This window comes from Chelonia mydas, chromosome 1 (assembly GCF_015237465.2).
Source record: "Chelonia mydas isolate rCheMyd1 chromosome 1, rCheMyd1.pri.v2, whole genome shotgun sequence".
Taxonomy (NCBI): domain Eukaryota; kingdom Metazoa; phylum Chordata; order Testudines; family Cheloniidae; genus Chelonia; species Chelonia mydas.
In genome coordinates this window covers 227441247-227458283 of record NC_057849.1, presented here as the reverse complement: position 1 = coordinate 227458283, position 17037 = coordinate 227441247, and the positions used below count along the sequence as shown (strand labels likewise).

At 43.1% G+C, this 17037-nt stretch overlaps 1 protein-coding gene across 15 annotated transcripts in view; it reads right to left on the bottom strand.

The window, feature by feature from the left end:
• PACSIN2 (protein kinase C and casein kinase substrate in neurons 2) overlaps window positions 1-17037 on the bottom strand; it is a 127061-nt gene that overhangs the window by 75929 nt on the left and 34095 nt on the right. Inside the window, exon 1 of one of the 15 annotated variants that reach the window (XM_037915071.2) lies at window positions 8552-8702. The exons of 10 other annotated variants lie outside the window; for them this stretch is intronic. The gene's annotated coding sequence lies outside the window, so the exon portion shown is untranslated. Of the gene's footprint in view, window positions 1-4891; window positions 4994-6160; window positions 6241-8551; window positions 8703-17037 lie in introns of those variants that run through there. 4 more of the 15 variants (XM_043538203.1, XM_043538233.1, XM_043538187.1 and 1 more) reach the window with 4 other exon arrangements.

Sequence of the window (17037 nt, the reverse complement as noted above, 5' to 3'; positions counted from 1 at the left end):
GGGGCGAGAGAGGCACCTGTCCTCACCACAGGAGCTCTGGGGCTGGGGCTGAAGGACAGCCACTCCTCCCCCGGGCCAGGCCATGCTGCTCCAGCCACACCTGGGCCTGATCTGACCGCAGCTGGGTCCGGGCCACTCCGACCACGCCTGGGCTTGGGCCGTTCCAGCCGCAGCAGGTCCAGGCCGCAGGGTGAGCTGGAGTCGGGGAAGGGGCGTCCCTCCCCCAGCAGGTCTTCAGACAGGTTCCCTAAGCACCTGTGCAGTGCTACATAGGCTGCTGCGCCATCGCACAGCTTACAGGGAAATTAGCTTGCCCAGCTTCAGCGCTCCAGCCAGGGAGCAGGGTCGGGGGCCGCTCCATGCACACGTGCCCCAGCTCCGCACAACTCCTGGAAGCGGCAGCATGTCCCCTGCTCTGGCTCCTATGCGTAGGGGCAGCCAGGGGGCTCTGCATGCTGCCCCTGCCCCTAGCATCGCCCCCCGCAGCTCCCATTGGCCAGGAACCACGGCCAACGGGAACTGCCGGGGCAGTGCCTGCGGACAGGGCAGTGCACAGAATTTCCTGGCCGTGCCTCCACATAGGAGCTGGAGCGGAGATGTGCCAGCTGCTTCCGGGAGCTGCTTGAGGTAAGCACCATCTGGAGTCTGCACCCCTGAGATCCCTCCCCCCCGCACTCCAACCCAACCCTCATCCCCCTCCAAACCCCTCAGTCCCAGCCCGGAGCACCCTCCTGCACCTCAAATCCCTCATCCCCAGCCAGAGCCCTCATCCCCGCCCCTGCACCCCAACCCCCAATTTTGTGAGCATTCATGGCTCGCCATACAATTTCTATACCCAGATGTGGCCCTCAAGCCAAAAAGTTTGCCCACCCCTGAGTTAGAGCTATTTTAGAGCAAACACATCAAGGATTATAGCACTGTAAAGTAGCAAATGAGCTCAACTTTCTCACTTTACAGTTCAAGGGATATTTCTGGCACATGTAAAGAAAAACTCAAATATGCATATTTATGTACAGTTACAATGCTGCTTGAGACATCTGACCTAGGTGCAACAATTTTAGGAATATTAGGAGTAAACTAATTTTCCATAAAATATCAACCTACATGGTTGACTGATGGCAACACCCTTTAAATAACAAATTAATGCAGTGCTGTCTGCAACTCTCGCTGGTGGCCACTCCGACACTTTCCTAAAATATTTAATTAGCTTCAGGAAAAACAAATAGATATGCACATATACACGTCCAAATCATGGTCATTTATTTACTGCTAGCTAGTATGTCAGTTGTAAAAACTGATATTAAACATACAAGTATCACTTTTCACAGCAGACTTACTCAGCCCTGGCAAGCCTGGGAACAAATTAAGCCCTGGTTGGGGAGTCAGGGAAGGTAGGGGAGGCCAGGGGTGATGGGGATGGATGGGTGGCTGAGGGAGGCAGCTGTGGACCAGAGCCTGAAGCTCAGGGGATGGGACCCAGGGACAGAGCCTGAAGCTGGGTGGCTGAAGCCTGGGGCTAGAGCCCAAAACCCCACAGCCAGAGCCTACCACCCCACGGCTGAAGCCCAAAGCCTGAGCCCCACCACCCCAAGAAGGTGGGAAACTCACCAGCTGCCTGCTCCTCCAGAGTTGTGCCCCAGGTGTATCCAGAGAGGGGAGGGCCCAACCCCTGCTGGAGGCCCCAGCAACCAACTCCAAGGCAGTGTATCCAGGACCAACTGCGGGGGAGTGGGAGCTGCACTGCTTTGCCCCTCCACCCCAAATCACAGCCCAGGAGGCTGCGGCCACAAGAAAAGCCACAGTGGCAGCATTTGAGAAACGCTGTGCTAGTGTCTCTTTCAGGCCAGTAAGATATCTGAGAGTAGTTAACACTGCCTTCCCACCATCCCTTTAAGCCAGTGTTTCTCAACGAAGTCCATGTACCAGCACCAGTCCCTGAGATCTCCTTGACACAGTTTAGGAAGGCAGCAAGCCGATCCCTGATATCAAAAAGGTTGAGAAACACTGCTTTACACAATCTCTGCAGTTAACAAGCAGAATCTGATTCTTCATATGAGGAGACAGCAGTCAGGTAAATATTGGAACTAAAATTAAATTAAAAGGTTGAGACCTAAGTTACTTTTACCATATTATAAAAGGCTGTATTTGTTATGTTTTAAAAGCAGATACATTAACTCCCTGGAGTATGTTTGCTGCCTGGTTCCCTCATCAATAATGCTTCTTATCAAATCAGCAGTTCTTAATGAAAGCATTACTCAGATGCCCTCAAGGATTCCACTGCAGAACAATCCATGATGCAAAGTCACTTAACGCTCAATATTGAATAAAGAAAAGGAGTACTTGTGGCACCTTAGAGACTAACCAATTTATTTGAGCATAAGCTTTCGTGAGCTACAGCTCACTTCATCGGATGCATACTGTGGAAAGTACAGAAAATCTTTTTATACACACAAACCATGAAAAAATGGGTGTTTACCACTACAAAAGGTTTTCTCTCCCCCCACCCCACTCTCCTGCTGGTAATAGCTTATCTAAAGTGATCACTCTCCTTACAATGTGTATGATAATCAAGTTGGGCCATTTCCAGCACAAATCCAGGTTTTCTCCCCACCCCCCCACCCCACAAACCCACTCTCCTGTTGGTAATAGCTTATTACATGAAAGTTGCGATATTACAACAGAAAAACTTCAAAACCAGACTCCAGTGAGAGACTGTTGAATTGGAATTCATTTGCAAATTGGATTCAATTAACCTAGGCTTGAATAGAGACTGGGAGTGGCTAAGTCATTATGCAAGGTAACCTATTTCCCCTTGTTTTTTCCTACCCCCCCCCCCCCGCCCCCGACGTTCTTGTTAAACCCTGGATTTGTGCTGGAAATGGCCCACCTTGATTATCATACACATTGTAAGGAGAGTGATCACTTTAGATAAGCTATTACCAGCAGGAGAGTGAGGTGGGGGGAGAGAAAACCTTTTGTAGTGGTAAACACCTATTTTTTCATGCTTTGTGTGTATATAAAAAGATCTTCTGTACTTTCCACAGTATGCATCCGATGAAGTGAGCTGTAGCTCACGAAAGCTTATGCTCAAATAAATTAGTTAGTCTCTAAGGTGCCACAAAGTACTCCTTTTCTTTTTGGGAATACAGACTAACACGGCTGCTAGTCTTGATTCAATATTGACAGGTTTCAGAGTATCAAACTACTAAATGAGAAGTGTTCTTGTTTATGGGTATGAAATGTCACTATAGATGCTCTGCAAAATTCCAAAACCTAAATGGTTGGGGTTTTTTGTTTGTTTTTAACTTTTTATTTCTATGTATCTCAACGCACACAGGTATCAACCAAGTACTGGGAGAGAGAGAAGTTTTCCCTGTCCCTGCCCTCTGTTCCTCCAAGTTTTCCATCTTTGATTTCTCTATCGAATAGTTTCTAGATATGCAAACTCAAATTCCTAGTAATTATGAAGTCTGGTGGAGTGTCTCACCCCTAGAGTCCACTTACTGGCTATGCTTCTCTGAAGAATACCGAATGTTGATGTCTACATAGTACACAATGCAGTGGCCAGGAAAAAAGGACAGGTAAATCACATGTAAAAAAGTACAGGTAGTTTACTTTCAGGAAAATGTATGTATAGTGTTGGACCAAACAAGCGTTCCCATTTTATTTGATTAGTGTATAAAAGTAACATTCCTAGGAAGCTGTTTAAAAATAATTTTAATACATTTGACATTGATGACCCAAATATTTTTTTCATGTTTCATCATCAAGCACAATTTCTAGCATACTTCAATTTAATATAGAACATTTCATGGCTAACCTGATTTAAGGTAGTCCGAGACTAATTTTATCATTACAAAGAAACTTTTCCCAAGTCTTTGGTTCAAAAGTATTTTGAAGTGATTCTATGTTTTTGAAGCCTTTCAAAGGCACAGACACTGTGCTACAGTCTGTTTGCCAGCTAACGAACAAGAATAGCTTGGCAAAGGCAAGCTACAGTACGCTAAGTGTGACGCAGCAGCCTCTAGAAGCTCTCTAAAGCCTGAACGTTAACAAAAAGCAGTGCTACCCCTAAGAGTTCATTGCCTGAAGTTTCATACTCCAGCATTCACACAGTCAAGTCCACATCCTATATGTTAGCTGTAACTGCTCCCTTCTAGTTTCAGTTTCTAGAAAAAAGCTTAAATTTTAGAAAAAAGGAACAGAAGAGGAGAAAAAATGTAAAGCGTTACAGGTACAGAAAGTTACAAATGTAGAGTAAAAGAAAGTCTCCACTAAGCTGCTATCACAGTAGACTGCACAGACTGCAGAGAGTGAGGCCCAAGACCAATACTGAGTAGGTCTACACTGTAATGTAAACCCAGGGTTAGAAGAATTTTAGTTTGCAGACACTGGGTTTGTTAACCTAGGGCTTGAGTGTCTACCCTCATTTGTAACCCCAGGTTAGGAATTGTTGAACCCTGGGTCCCAACTTGGTGATCCAGGCTCTACACTGCATTGTGCAGGACTGAGTCCAACCACCCATATCCCAGACTTCCTAGAGCCCTCCCAAAAGGGGCCACACTAGCCCTTTGTTTGTGGTGCAGTTTGGGAAAACCTGACTGTCCACCAAACTTGACTATCCAGAGGACAAAAAGTCAGACCCTGGGTTTGTGGGATACTTTTGAAGGACTTCCAGAGCACAAGTCCAGTGTGGCCGCATATACACTGCTAAGCAATAATTCTTGAACCCTGGGTCAGGCTTACCTCAGGCTCAGAACTTCCATCACTGTGCAATTCTTGGGACCCTGGGTCCAAGCCCTGAGTTAGCATGGATTTGTGTGTAGACAGAAATGGTGTTACGCTTGATCCAGGGTTTGACCTCTGAGCTTATGCTGCAATGTAGACTTACCCACTGCCACCATCAAGCTAGTCCATGCTCCACACATTTCTAGATAGAGGGTTTATGGAAAGACACCTTCTTGAGCCAGAGCAGTTACTATGTGGTGGGTTCAATTCCTGCTGTGGACAACATTTGCTTTTGAATTAAGATGTTCATTATGGTCCACAGAATACAGAAAGGAGTATCAAACCTCCTGGCAAATGCAACAGGAGTAGGGTTGCCAACCCTCCCAGTTTCGCCGTGAGTCTCCTGGAATCAGGCCCTATCTCCCAGAGGCTACTGCAGCCAAACTGGGAGATTTTGGGTGCTAAGAGTCTGACAGTGCAGTGGGGCTAAGGCAGACTTCATGACTGCCTTTGCCGCTCCCGGAAGTGGCCGGCACCATCCCTGCAGCCCCTGGGGAGGACAGGGGGTCTCTACACACTGCCCCTGCCCTGAGCATCGAACTCCGCAGCTCCCATTGGCCAGGAACTGCGACCAATGGGAGCTGTGGGGGCAGTGCCTGCGGGCAGGGGCAGCACACAGAGCTCCCTGCTCCCCTGCAGGAGCTGCTACCAGAGGGATGTGCCATGCGCTTTGGGAGCCACCCATGGTAAGCGCTGCCCCCCTCACCCTCTCCTGTAATCCAACCCCCTCACCCCAGCCCAGAGCCACACCCAAACTCCCTCCCAGAGCCCGCACCCTACACCCTCTCCTGCACCCACTGCACCCCAACCACCTGCCCCAGGCTCAGCCCGGAACCACCTCCTATACTCCGAACCCCTTGGCCCCACCCCCTAGCCCAGGGTCTGCACTCCCTCCCGCACCTCAACCCGCTGCCCAGTAGAAGTCAGTGAGGGTGAGGGAGAGCGAGGGACAGGCTGGAGTGAGTGGAGACAGTGCCTTGCAGAAGGAGCGGGGTTTAGGAAGAGGCGTGAAAGGGGTGGGGCAAGGGTATTTGGGTTTGTCCAATTAGACAGTTGGAAACCCTAAACAGAAATAACAGGATGAAGTCAGAGGGAATTAGGAGACAACCAGGGCTCCCATCCTGACAGCAACTCTCTTCTGCTGCTATAAAAGAGGAACCATGAAAACATACAGCCTATCAGTTGGGTAAATTAGGTCCAAAATATTAAGTTTCTGTTTTGTTTATATTTAAGTTTTTAAATTAAGGCTTTTTACAAGACTCCCTGTAATGTAATTTTTAAATTTCAAAATGACCATTTTGATTTAAAACACTAATATTGCACCTAATGCAAAAGAGCTAGAAAGAAAAGTAAACAAACATTTTTGACCAACCTGAGTGAAATGTAAATAAGTGAAACAGACATCCTAAATAATGAATAGTAATTTGAAATTGTAGTTATTTCTCCATTTCAGTAATCTGAAATATAGGCAACAAGAAAGTTTAAAGCTATTTCCAACTTGTCTTTATCCTTTGTGAAGAGAGTTGGGAATATTTCAGATTATATAATTTTTATAGTCATTCAGCAATATAATTTTGTGTAAAATCAAGAGCGTTTTAAATGGACAAAACTTTCGCTAAATAATGATTGTAATTAGAGCTGATTAGTTTCTCCTTTTCCTCTTGTACTCTCACCACCCCGAAAAAACCTAAACACTCACCAGAACACTAGTTATTTCATCCTATATTAAATCTTTATAGAATACCTGCATTTTCTATTCTGGCAGTCAAATGAAAGAGTGGGATGTGTTCACGCAGTATCCAAAGAATTAAGCATTTATATGAATACAGTGTGTGCGTGAGCACAACCACATGTATAACTAGAAAAGAAAGAAGGGACTATTGTCAGTTTAGATGACATACCCATATACTTTCATTTGAGCAATACCCCTCTGACATCTGAAATTTGCTATGAAAATTAGATGTCTATCCCAGACAAGGATTAAAATATTCAAATTACAAGACTGAAAAATTGTACAGAATGTCGCAGTATTGTAGCTCTTTCAAAGATGATCTGCACAGAATTAAACTTTTTTTTATTAAAAAATCCTGGAGGCCTTCTTTAAAAGTTTTGGGATTTTCTAGCTGCTTATTTACTTTAGAAATAACAGGTATATCACAACTGTCCTTCCTTGTTTTTGCTGAAGAACTACTGAGAGGTCTCCGGAACAATTTGAGTTTTAGTATCTTAATTGAAGGAGCAGAGGTGTTGAATCTTTAGTGAAGGCTTCTTCTCTTTAAACTGTTAGTTATTGAAGCTAAACATGTTTAAAGAAAGTTCAGTCTGATGAATAATCCCTTCCCATTTCAATTGCCCAACTTTCACTCCCTTGGCTCTTGTGATATTACCCATTTCACTGCTTCTCCTGTCAAAGTCTTCCAACCTGACTGACCTTAATTTCTAACATAAAAAACCAAGCAGAGCTCTTGTGATTGAAACCTTTCAGGCCACATTTATGTCATAAAGCAGTAAAAAGGGGCACAAGACTATTTCTTCCCCCCCACCCAATCAGATTACCTTTGAAAAGCATGTAATTGTCAGCAATTCTTTCAAGCAACTTGGTATTGAAAGAAAATCAAATCAATTTGGTGTCCCGAACATTAACATTCAACTTCTCTGTAGCAGAGTCATTTTAACAGTGCATATGGAAACTACTATTGAAAATTTGCAAAGTATAAATAATTATACTATATCTTAAATCTATTAATTTACAGAAGTATAGAAACCCGGAGTGTATCACTGTGTAATCTTTGTCTCATATCACCGGCTATAAATTAAAGCATGACAGTGAGAAATAGCTGAACTGTTGATTTAATTGGGATAATTGAAAGGATAGTAAGCTACACAGATGCCCACATATGAAACCTCCTCATGGCAAAAATCTTACTTCAATATAAGTCTACTTACACCAACATTTATGTAGGCTAAATATTAAAAACTGTTTGCTCAGTGCTTTACTCCATCTTTCCATGTAGGAAACTCAGATTTGAAAGTAGTATTATGATTTGCACAACAGCGAATGGTATTTGGAAGCATGACGAAGTTATGCTGTTAGCCCCTAAATGGTTGCGTTTTTGGTTTGTTTTTGTTAGGCAGGGAGTGGGGATAAGTAGTAAAGATGGTAGAATAAGAAGGGGACATGAATTTTGTATATTCCCTAGCAGAAAGCCATGAAACACCATTTACAGCAATCTTGGCAAAGTAACTACTTCTCTAGCTGCAAGAAGAATGACATGAATACACCAAGATTCTATGATTATAGATGGAAACTGGAAAATCGTAATAAAGGTATTGCCCCAGAGATGAAAACTCTTTCAAGATAAGCTGTCAAGCAAGGTACTCAGAAATCTGACAGAGCATACATCACAAAATATAAGCACCTACCTGTAAAGTACTTACAAAAATAGAAACAATGCTAAGCAAAAGCATAAATCCACAAATAATATGATCACCATACTGATAAAGTGAAAGAATGTTTCCATGGATTTAGCTAATACCCTACCCTCTCTTAATAAGGTAGGGTATCATTTTACCAAACTCATTCAGTATTTTTTTCACGCTGCTAGCTAAATATCAGTTCAGCCAAAATAGTTTCAAAACTATTTGTACTAAGCAGCTGAAACCTAGTAGGGCTCTGAAAAAAATTAAAGCTGTTTAACAATTCATTAAACATGCAGTTTGCATAAGGTCTACCTTAATAAAATGTACACCGTAAGTAACTCACATTTTTCTTTCAGACGCCAAGTTCAGTTGCATAACTTCACAGACCAGCTTCAGTACCTGTCTTTTCTCTACACAGCTCTGTATGACCTCCAGTTCCACAAGCAGAATCTCTCAGAGCTCATTTCATCATTTCCTGTTGGCTGCTGAAATCCTTGTAGCTCAAACTAAGGTCATTCCTTCACATTGCAGTGCTCTCACAGATCTCAGGTTTTTCCACAACCATTCCTGATATTTATGTACCGCAGTAATACGTCGGGACTGCCTTTCCTACATACTATAATAAATCTGAATGTTCAAAACGTAAATCTTTCATTCAAAGTATGAATTCAGTGAAGACATTTTTAAATATATGATTAGCCTAGTGAAGAGTTAAAGGAGAAAGTGGAGTTTTTTTCTTTTTTTTTTAACTATACCAGTGAAATTGAAACTGTTGTGGTACCAATTTCCACAAATACACATGCACACTCCTAGTTAAGAGTTAGCTATGACGTTTCTATTTTTACAGACTTAAAAAGTTGGATTACTGTGTTTCAGGAAGTGTATGGGGGGGGTTATAATCACTAATATAATACTGACATGGAACAGAAGTAGGATAAAGGTAACCAATTTCAAGAAAACTAAATTGTTTCACTTTAAAGTGCAACGAGAGCTTTTGCTTTTTTTTTTTTTTATTAAAGTAGTAACCATTCAGATAAGTGATTTTTCGTTTAATTTTACCCCTGAAACCATCCCTAGCAGGAATTTCTTTCCTGTTACCATTAGCGAGGACTGACTGGCATGACATGCTACCTACAACAGAAGGCTCTGCTTGAAATAACGTAGGTAAACCTAAAAATGAAGAAAGATGAGTAGGTGGGGAAATAATAAGAAATCTGGCCCTCACAGCAACAGAGCAAACTGGAGGAAGTAGGGAGAGAAAGGCAGACACAGACCTTCCTACGTAGTGTGTCATTGGGATTTTTTTCTGAAGGTTAGGACAGGGAATAGAGGTTGTGTCCTCTTCCTGTATTTTCTAAGTCCCAGGTTACACTAGAAAAGGCTTCTAGTATAGTTATACTTGCAAAACCTTTTCCTAGTGTAGGCACAGCTTATACCAGCCAAAACAGTTCGGTTACACTGGTTTGCTGAGTGAAATAAGCTATACTGGCATAAGCACTTTTTTGATGATATAACTGCATCCATATTAGGACTTTTGCTAATACAGAAATGTCATTAAAAGTCACATTCCTAACCAACCTTACTATACTGGCAAAAGATTTAAGTGTAGACCGGCCTAAACACATCTCAATAGGTGTCGAGACTGAGCCCAAGAGAAGAAATTGCAGCTGTCACTGATAGATACCCTTCTGGGACACAGAAGGTCTAACCCTCAAAGATAATGACTGCATAAACCATCAAGGTACACCCACTCTTCAGACACCACACCCCATCTCCCAAAAGATATTAAAGTGCAGTCTAATAGTTATCTTTGTGCTGTCAAGGTAATGACTATTTATCATTTAGTACTATTTAGTTACTTTATGCAACTGGAAAGTATTCATTTCCAACCACAACGGTTCAAAAAGATCAGACCTTAAAACAATCACTTCTACCTCTATCCAGCAGAACTTTTTTTGGCACTGGTGCAGAACTTACTGACTCCAGAGCTCAGAGGAATGTAGTTTTCAGTACTATCCGTATGAAAGACACACCTGGCCTTTCTAATTCTTGTTTCATTTAACAAAACAGTGATCTGTTCCTTTTAAATGCATCAACAATGGAGCTTTTTATTCTAACTCTTTCCAAATCAAGATTTGAAAGGTTGAAGCAGGTACTTTAGAATTACAAGAAAACAAAAAATTATTCAGATCTGAGACTAAAAATATTTAAGGACATTCTAGTGCTTAAAATAGATAAGAAAACTATTTTTAATTAAGTTAACTTTAACCTTTAAGCTAAACATGCCAAATTGTTCTTTAGAATCCTAGAATATCAGGGTTGGAAGGGACCTCAGGAGGTCATCTAGTCCAACCCCCTGCTCAAAGCAGGACCGATCCCCGACTAAATCATCCCAGCCAGGGCTTTGTCAAGCCGGACCTTAAAAACGTCTAGGGAAGGAGATTCCATCACCTCCCTAGGTAGCACATTCCAGCGTTTCACCACCCTCATAGTGAAAAAGTTTTTCTTAATATCCAACCTAAATCTCCCCCACTGCAACTTGAGACCATTACTCCTTGTTCTGTCATCTGCTACCACTGAGAACTGTCTAGATCCATCCTCTTTGGAACCCCCTTTCAGATAGTTGAAAGCAGCTATCAAATCCCCCCTCATTCTTCTCTTCTGAAGACTAAACATCCCCAGTTCCCTCAGCCTCTCCTCATAAGTCATGTGTTCCAGTCCCCTAATCTTTTTTGTTGCCCTCCGCTGGACTCTTTCCAATTTTTCCACATCCTTCTTGTAGTGTGGGGCCCAAAACTGGACACAGTACTCCAGATGAGGCCTCACCAATGTCGAATAGAGGGGAACAATCACGTCCCTCGATCTGCTGGCAATGCCCCTACTTATACATCCCAAAATGCCATTGGCCTTCTTGGCAACAAGGGCTCACTGTTGACTCATATCCAACTTCTCGTCCACTGTAACCCCTAGGTCCTTTTCTGCAGAACTGCTGCCGAGCCATTCGGTCCCTAGTCTGTAGCGGTGCATTGGATTCTTCCGTCCTAAGTGCAGGACTCCGCACTTGTCCTTGTTGAACCTCATTAGATTTCTTTTGGCCCAATCCTCCAATTTGTCTAGGTCCGGCTGTATCCTATCCCTACCCTCCAGCGTAGCTACCACTCCTCCGAGTTTAGTGTCATCTGCAAACTTGCTGAGGGTGCAATCCACACCATCCTCCAGATCATTTATGAAGATATTGAACAAAACCGGCCCCAGGACCGACCTCTGGGGCACTCTACTTGACACCGGCTGCCAACTAGACGTGGAGCCATTGATCACTACCCGTTGAGCCCGACAATCTAGCCAGCTTTCTATCCACCTTATAGTCCATTCATCCAGCCCATACTACTTTAACTTGCTGGCAAGAATACTGTGGGAGATCGTGTCAAAAGCTTTGCTAAAGTCAAGGAACAACACGTCCACTGCTTTCCCTTCATCCACAGAGCCAGTTATCTCGTCATAGAAGGCAATTAGATTAGTCAGGCATGACTTGCCCTTGGTGAATCCATGCTGACTGTTCCTGATCACTTTCCTCTCCTCTAAGTGCTTCAGAATGGATTCCTTAAGGACCTGCTCCATGATTTTTCCAGGGACTGAGGTGAGGCTGACTAGCCTGTAGTTCCCAGGATCCTCCTTCTTCCCTTTTTTAAAAGATGGACACTACATTAGCCTTTTTCCAGTCATCTGGGACCTCCCCCGATCGCCTTGAGTTTTCAAAGATAATGGCCAATGGCTCTGCAATCACATCCGCCAACTCCTTTAGCGCTCTCGGATGCAACTCATCCGCCCCATGGACTTGTGCTCGTCCAGCTTTTCTAAATAGTCCCGAACCACTTCTTTCTCCACAGAGGGCTGGTCACCTCCTCCCCATGCTGTGCTGCCCAGTGCAGTAGTCTGGGAGCTGACCTTGTTCGTGAAGACAGAGGCAAAAAAGCATTGAGTACATTAGCTTTTTCCACATCCTCTGTCACTAGGTTGCCTCCCTCATTCAGTAAGGGGCCCACACGTTCCCTGACTTTCTTCTTGTTGCTAACATACCTGAAGAAACCTTTCTTGTTACTCTTAACATCTCTTGCTAGCTGCAACTCCAGTTGTGATTTGGCCTTCCTGATTTCACTCCTGCAAGCCCGAGCAATATTTTTATACTCACCCCCTGTCATAGACAGTTTACCTTTTGAATCTTATTCACTGCAGATAAAGACAAAGACAAGACAGCGCTTGAAAAGAGACTGCTGAGTTTTGGATCATGTTTGAACTCTGTTCCAATGCTGTTCCAACTTAAACCATGGTTCAGATTAGGCCTCCTCATTCACTTTTAATTTTAAGCCCAGCAATTCTCAAAACCGTGGGTCGGGACCCCAAAGTGCCAGGGCCAGCATTAGACTTGCTGTGGCCAGGTGGGCTGAAGCCAAAGCCCAAGGGCTTCAGCCTGGGTCATGTAGTAATTTCAGGGGGTTCGCGGTGCACGGAAGTTTGAGAACTACTGTTCTAGCCAATTTCACTTTCAGATTCTCACACTGCAACATGAGGTTGCCAACACTGTAAGGGGATATTGATTGCTACATGCATTTACAGGGAATTTAAGCATTCATATTTGTGCTGATTTTAACTGAAGACTTCACTGACATTTTTAAGTTTTCATGTATTTAGAGTTTTTTTAAATTAAAAAAATTACTGCATTACTAATCATAGGTCTGAAAATATCCCTTTAAATTCTAATGTCATTAACAAATTCAAAATCTTACAAGTAGTTTAACTAGCAAGTTGAAAGTTTATTCAGGCTTTCTTAAGCCAGTCGCCTTAGCACTAAAGTAGTAAACTAAAATTTTCACAGTGTACAAAAAGGTGTTGCCTTTAGAAACATGGAGTGAGCGGGGGACGAGGCCTCACAGAAGGGCCGGGGCAGGGGTGTTTGGTTTTGTGTGATTAGAAAGTTGGCAACCCTAACTATAGCTTTAATTAATGTACTAATATGTATTGTTGTAATCCCTATAGTCACCCACCCTCAGAGGAAAAAACGAGACTTACAATTTGAGAAGAAATCAGATGCAGAATTACCAGGCCAGGATACAATGAACTATTTGAGAGTTCACTTTATTTTGCCACAGGCCTCTTGTTCTTTTTTGCTTTACTAATTCTGTAGTCAAACAGCAACAAGCTGTTCACTATTAACATCAATAATTTATTTGTGTTCCGATGCAACAGGCAACTCAAAGCGGCAGTTACAGTTTGTTTTAATTTCAATTTAAAGTATACTTAGTGAACCACTAGAAAAAAGGTAAATTAAAGGAAAGACGAATGATTTCTGCACCTTCAGGAACAAAACCATTTTAGAATTAAAAAGATATCAAACTTGAACCTCAAAAGAGGTAATTCAAATCCAACTCCTAAAACTAATCAATTAAACCAGACCTACATATTGTTTCCTCCAGCCTTTAATGCAGCCAAGGGAAGAAAAATAATTTTCCCTGGGACTGCAGGTTTATATTATACAGTTACTCCAATATTAGAATAATAGGAATTGTCAGACAACCGTAACAGACAGTGCTACCACCCCTCCTACAATTATTCAGGTTTTTCTCCTATATTTGTAGAAAAAGTTTGTTAAATTTGAGCTTACATATACATTTATATTATACGCTATAATATACATTTATGCTATACACTATGTTCTGATGGTGAAGCACTCAACTAGCCTTCATGTAGAATCAGCCTTCAGTCTACACCACTTCCTTGCCCCCATTTTTACATGTATGTAAAAAAAATTCTTCTTTTTAAGAGTTCTAAGGCCAAAGCAGCTGAGAGTTTAAAGCTACAATCTGGAGATCCAATAAGACGACATGGATAATTGGAGTTATTTTTTCAGAATGGCTGACTCTATATGCCATCCCGCCATGGAAGAAATACTGTGCCAAGGAAAGTCTTGATTTCAAGATTTTATTACTTATTGATAATGCACCGGCTCATCCAATCAACCTGGACGACCTGTGCAAAAAAGTCAAAGTTGTCTGCCACCTAACACCACATCACTCACCCAACCCAGGGACCAAGGAGCCATCGCTGCATTTAAGGCATATTACTTATGCCATACTTTCAACCAGCTCATCAGAGCCACTGATGGGGAAGGCAAGCCTACGATTCGGCAATTTTGGTGTGACTACAACATCCTCAAGTGCATCGATAACATCGGCAAGTCCTGGGCTGAAGTTACTCAGGCATGCATGAATGGTGTGTGGCGGAAGTTGTGGCCTGAATGTGTCAATGACTTAAAAGGATTTAAAGATGATGTCCCCGCTATGAAGAAAGAGATCCTTGGCTTGGCCAAGAAAGTAGGTTTTGATGAGGTGGAAGAAGCCGACATTACACAACTTCTGCAATCACACGGAGAAGAGCTAACCAATGAAGATCTGATACAACTAGAGGTGATGAAAGCAATGGAAGAAGAGGGCCAAGAAGTAAAAGAAGAACCAACCCATCAAAACTTGACTGCCAAATGCCTTTCTGAAGCTTTCCAAATGATTGAAGCTGGCTTGCAAATCCTTAATGATTACGATCCTAACATGGAACCCAGCTCCAAAGTGATTAGGGGAGTTGGTCATGTAATGAATTGTTATAAAGCAATTTACCAAGAAAAAATAAAAAAGAAAGCAAAACAATCGCAAGATGTGTTTTTCCGAATTGGGAAAGTTCAGCAAGAACAGCAAGAGGAGCAGCCGCATGATCCACACTCTTCCACCCTTTGACTCTACCACCTCAACCAAGCTTCACAATCATCATTGCTGAGTACAGTATTAAATTGTTTGTTTAAAATTCTTTAAAAAACTTATACTGTATATGTATATAATGTCTTCTGTCTGGCGAAAAAGATTTCCCTGAAACCTAACCCCCCCCATTTACATTAATTCTTATGGGGAAATTGGATTCGCTTAACATCAGTGCGCTTAAAGTCGCATTTTTCAAGAACGTAACTACAATGTTAAGTGAGGAGTTACTGTATACATCTTGGCTCTGCCTCTTCTGGTTCGTGGGACTTCTGGGATGGAATGCTGAGGTCCAAAGTCACATGGGGCAATAAGGCAACTCAAAAAAGTTGGGGTCCCAGGTACCACTGTTCCCTGAACTGGGATCTGGGAGGGGAATGGCCTCTGGGAGCACTGCTACAGTGGAAAGGAGTTACTGTTGTTCCCAGCAGCTTGTATTGTCCAGGGGCTGCATAATATGGCTGGGGGCTGGTATGCAATGGTACCTTGCCTATTGCCTTAATAGTAACATGCACTACAACAGGGCATATTGGTTTTGTATTGCCTCCAGGAGTTACCTCTGAATCTCTTTTTCCATACTATCTTTGGCCATGGCAGTGCCCTTTCCTGACAACTAACATGCTGTCCTTCACCACAGCAACGATCTCCCTAGAAAGCTCCTTATCTCGATCCTCAGATATTACCTCCACCTCTACACATTTTTGGCAGGTTTTTTGGGCTATGTAATCATGTCCATGAACACTTCATTGCAAATTTTCCATTTTCTCCCCCTCAGGTTTTCACAGCTGCTCCTCCATTAATAAGAGTGTGTACTTGCAGGTTTGGCCAGTGCAGGTGCAGAGGTATTAAAAAAATGACAAGTCGTTATTGTTCATATTCCAGAGAGAGTATAGGATTATTTTTTTACATGCATTTCTTGCTTTACCTCTCTGAGATTTTTCCCACTCTTGGGGGAACCTTGGAGATGTTAAGTGGTATGTGCACAGCGAGTTTTTTCTGTGCAGTCTCTGTTGCATAGCTTTGCCATTGTGTCTTGGAGGCTAGGTGGGATTGGGAATTACGTTTCCAGTCTGGGAACAGGGTTGGGAATTATGTTCTCAGTCTGGCTTTGCTGCCCCTTAGAGATCGTTATACAGTGTTGGAGGGTTTAGTGGAGTTACTCTGGGGTTGAGCTAGATAGTAATCCTCTCTACATCCCCTTTAGGATGACATTACACTGAGAAGATGAGTGGGAGGCAAAGAATGGCCTTATACAAAAAGGCAAAGGGCAGACCAGCAAGATATACTGAAGTTATGCACCAAGATGTTCCCCGCTACCCCAGGAGTGCTGCAGGAGTGAAGGGGAGTCATAAGGTACACTGGTGGGGATGGCCATGCAGCTATTCCTCAATCTTCAATAAAAATTGAGCAACTTCTCAACCTTATATTTGTCTTTATTTCCCCTGCAGACATGTTGAAAGTGCAGAGAAAAATATATAGGGCTCTGCAATGATAGCCTGAAGCATTCACTGTTACGCATCTGCAAGAATGTATGTTACAGGGCTCAATAAAATCTGCTGCCTTTGGCAGCACTTCAGTGTACTGCCCCCCTTCCCAACTTCCCCCCACCCCCCCAAAATGCTGCTCAAATTTGGCCCAGCTGCCCCATCATAACAGAGGAGTAGCTGGGACAAATCTGAGTGAGTGGCACTGCAACCTGGTGCACAGGGTTGCCATGCCACTCAAATATGGCCTGCCCACCCAAGATACTTCCTCAGAAATCTGCCACCCTAGGCAGCTTCTTAGCTTGTCTACATCTAGAGCACCCTCTGCACAGGGCATTTACAGGGGAGATACTCTGCAGCTTTACAGGCATGCAACATTGATGTCTACCTCACATAAATGAGAAAACTAATCAAAAACCTTTTTTCCCTGTAACCGCAGCTCAATAAACTTTTGCATTTCACTCAAAAGCATGTCTTCCTTATTTGAATGCGACATGGGAGAGGGTCGAGCAGTGGCTGTCCACCATTTTGAGTCAGCAAACAGC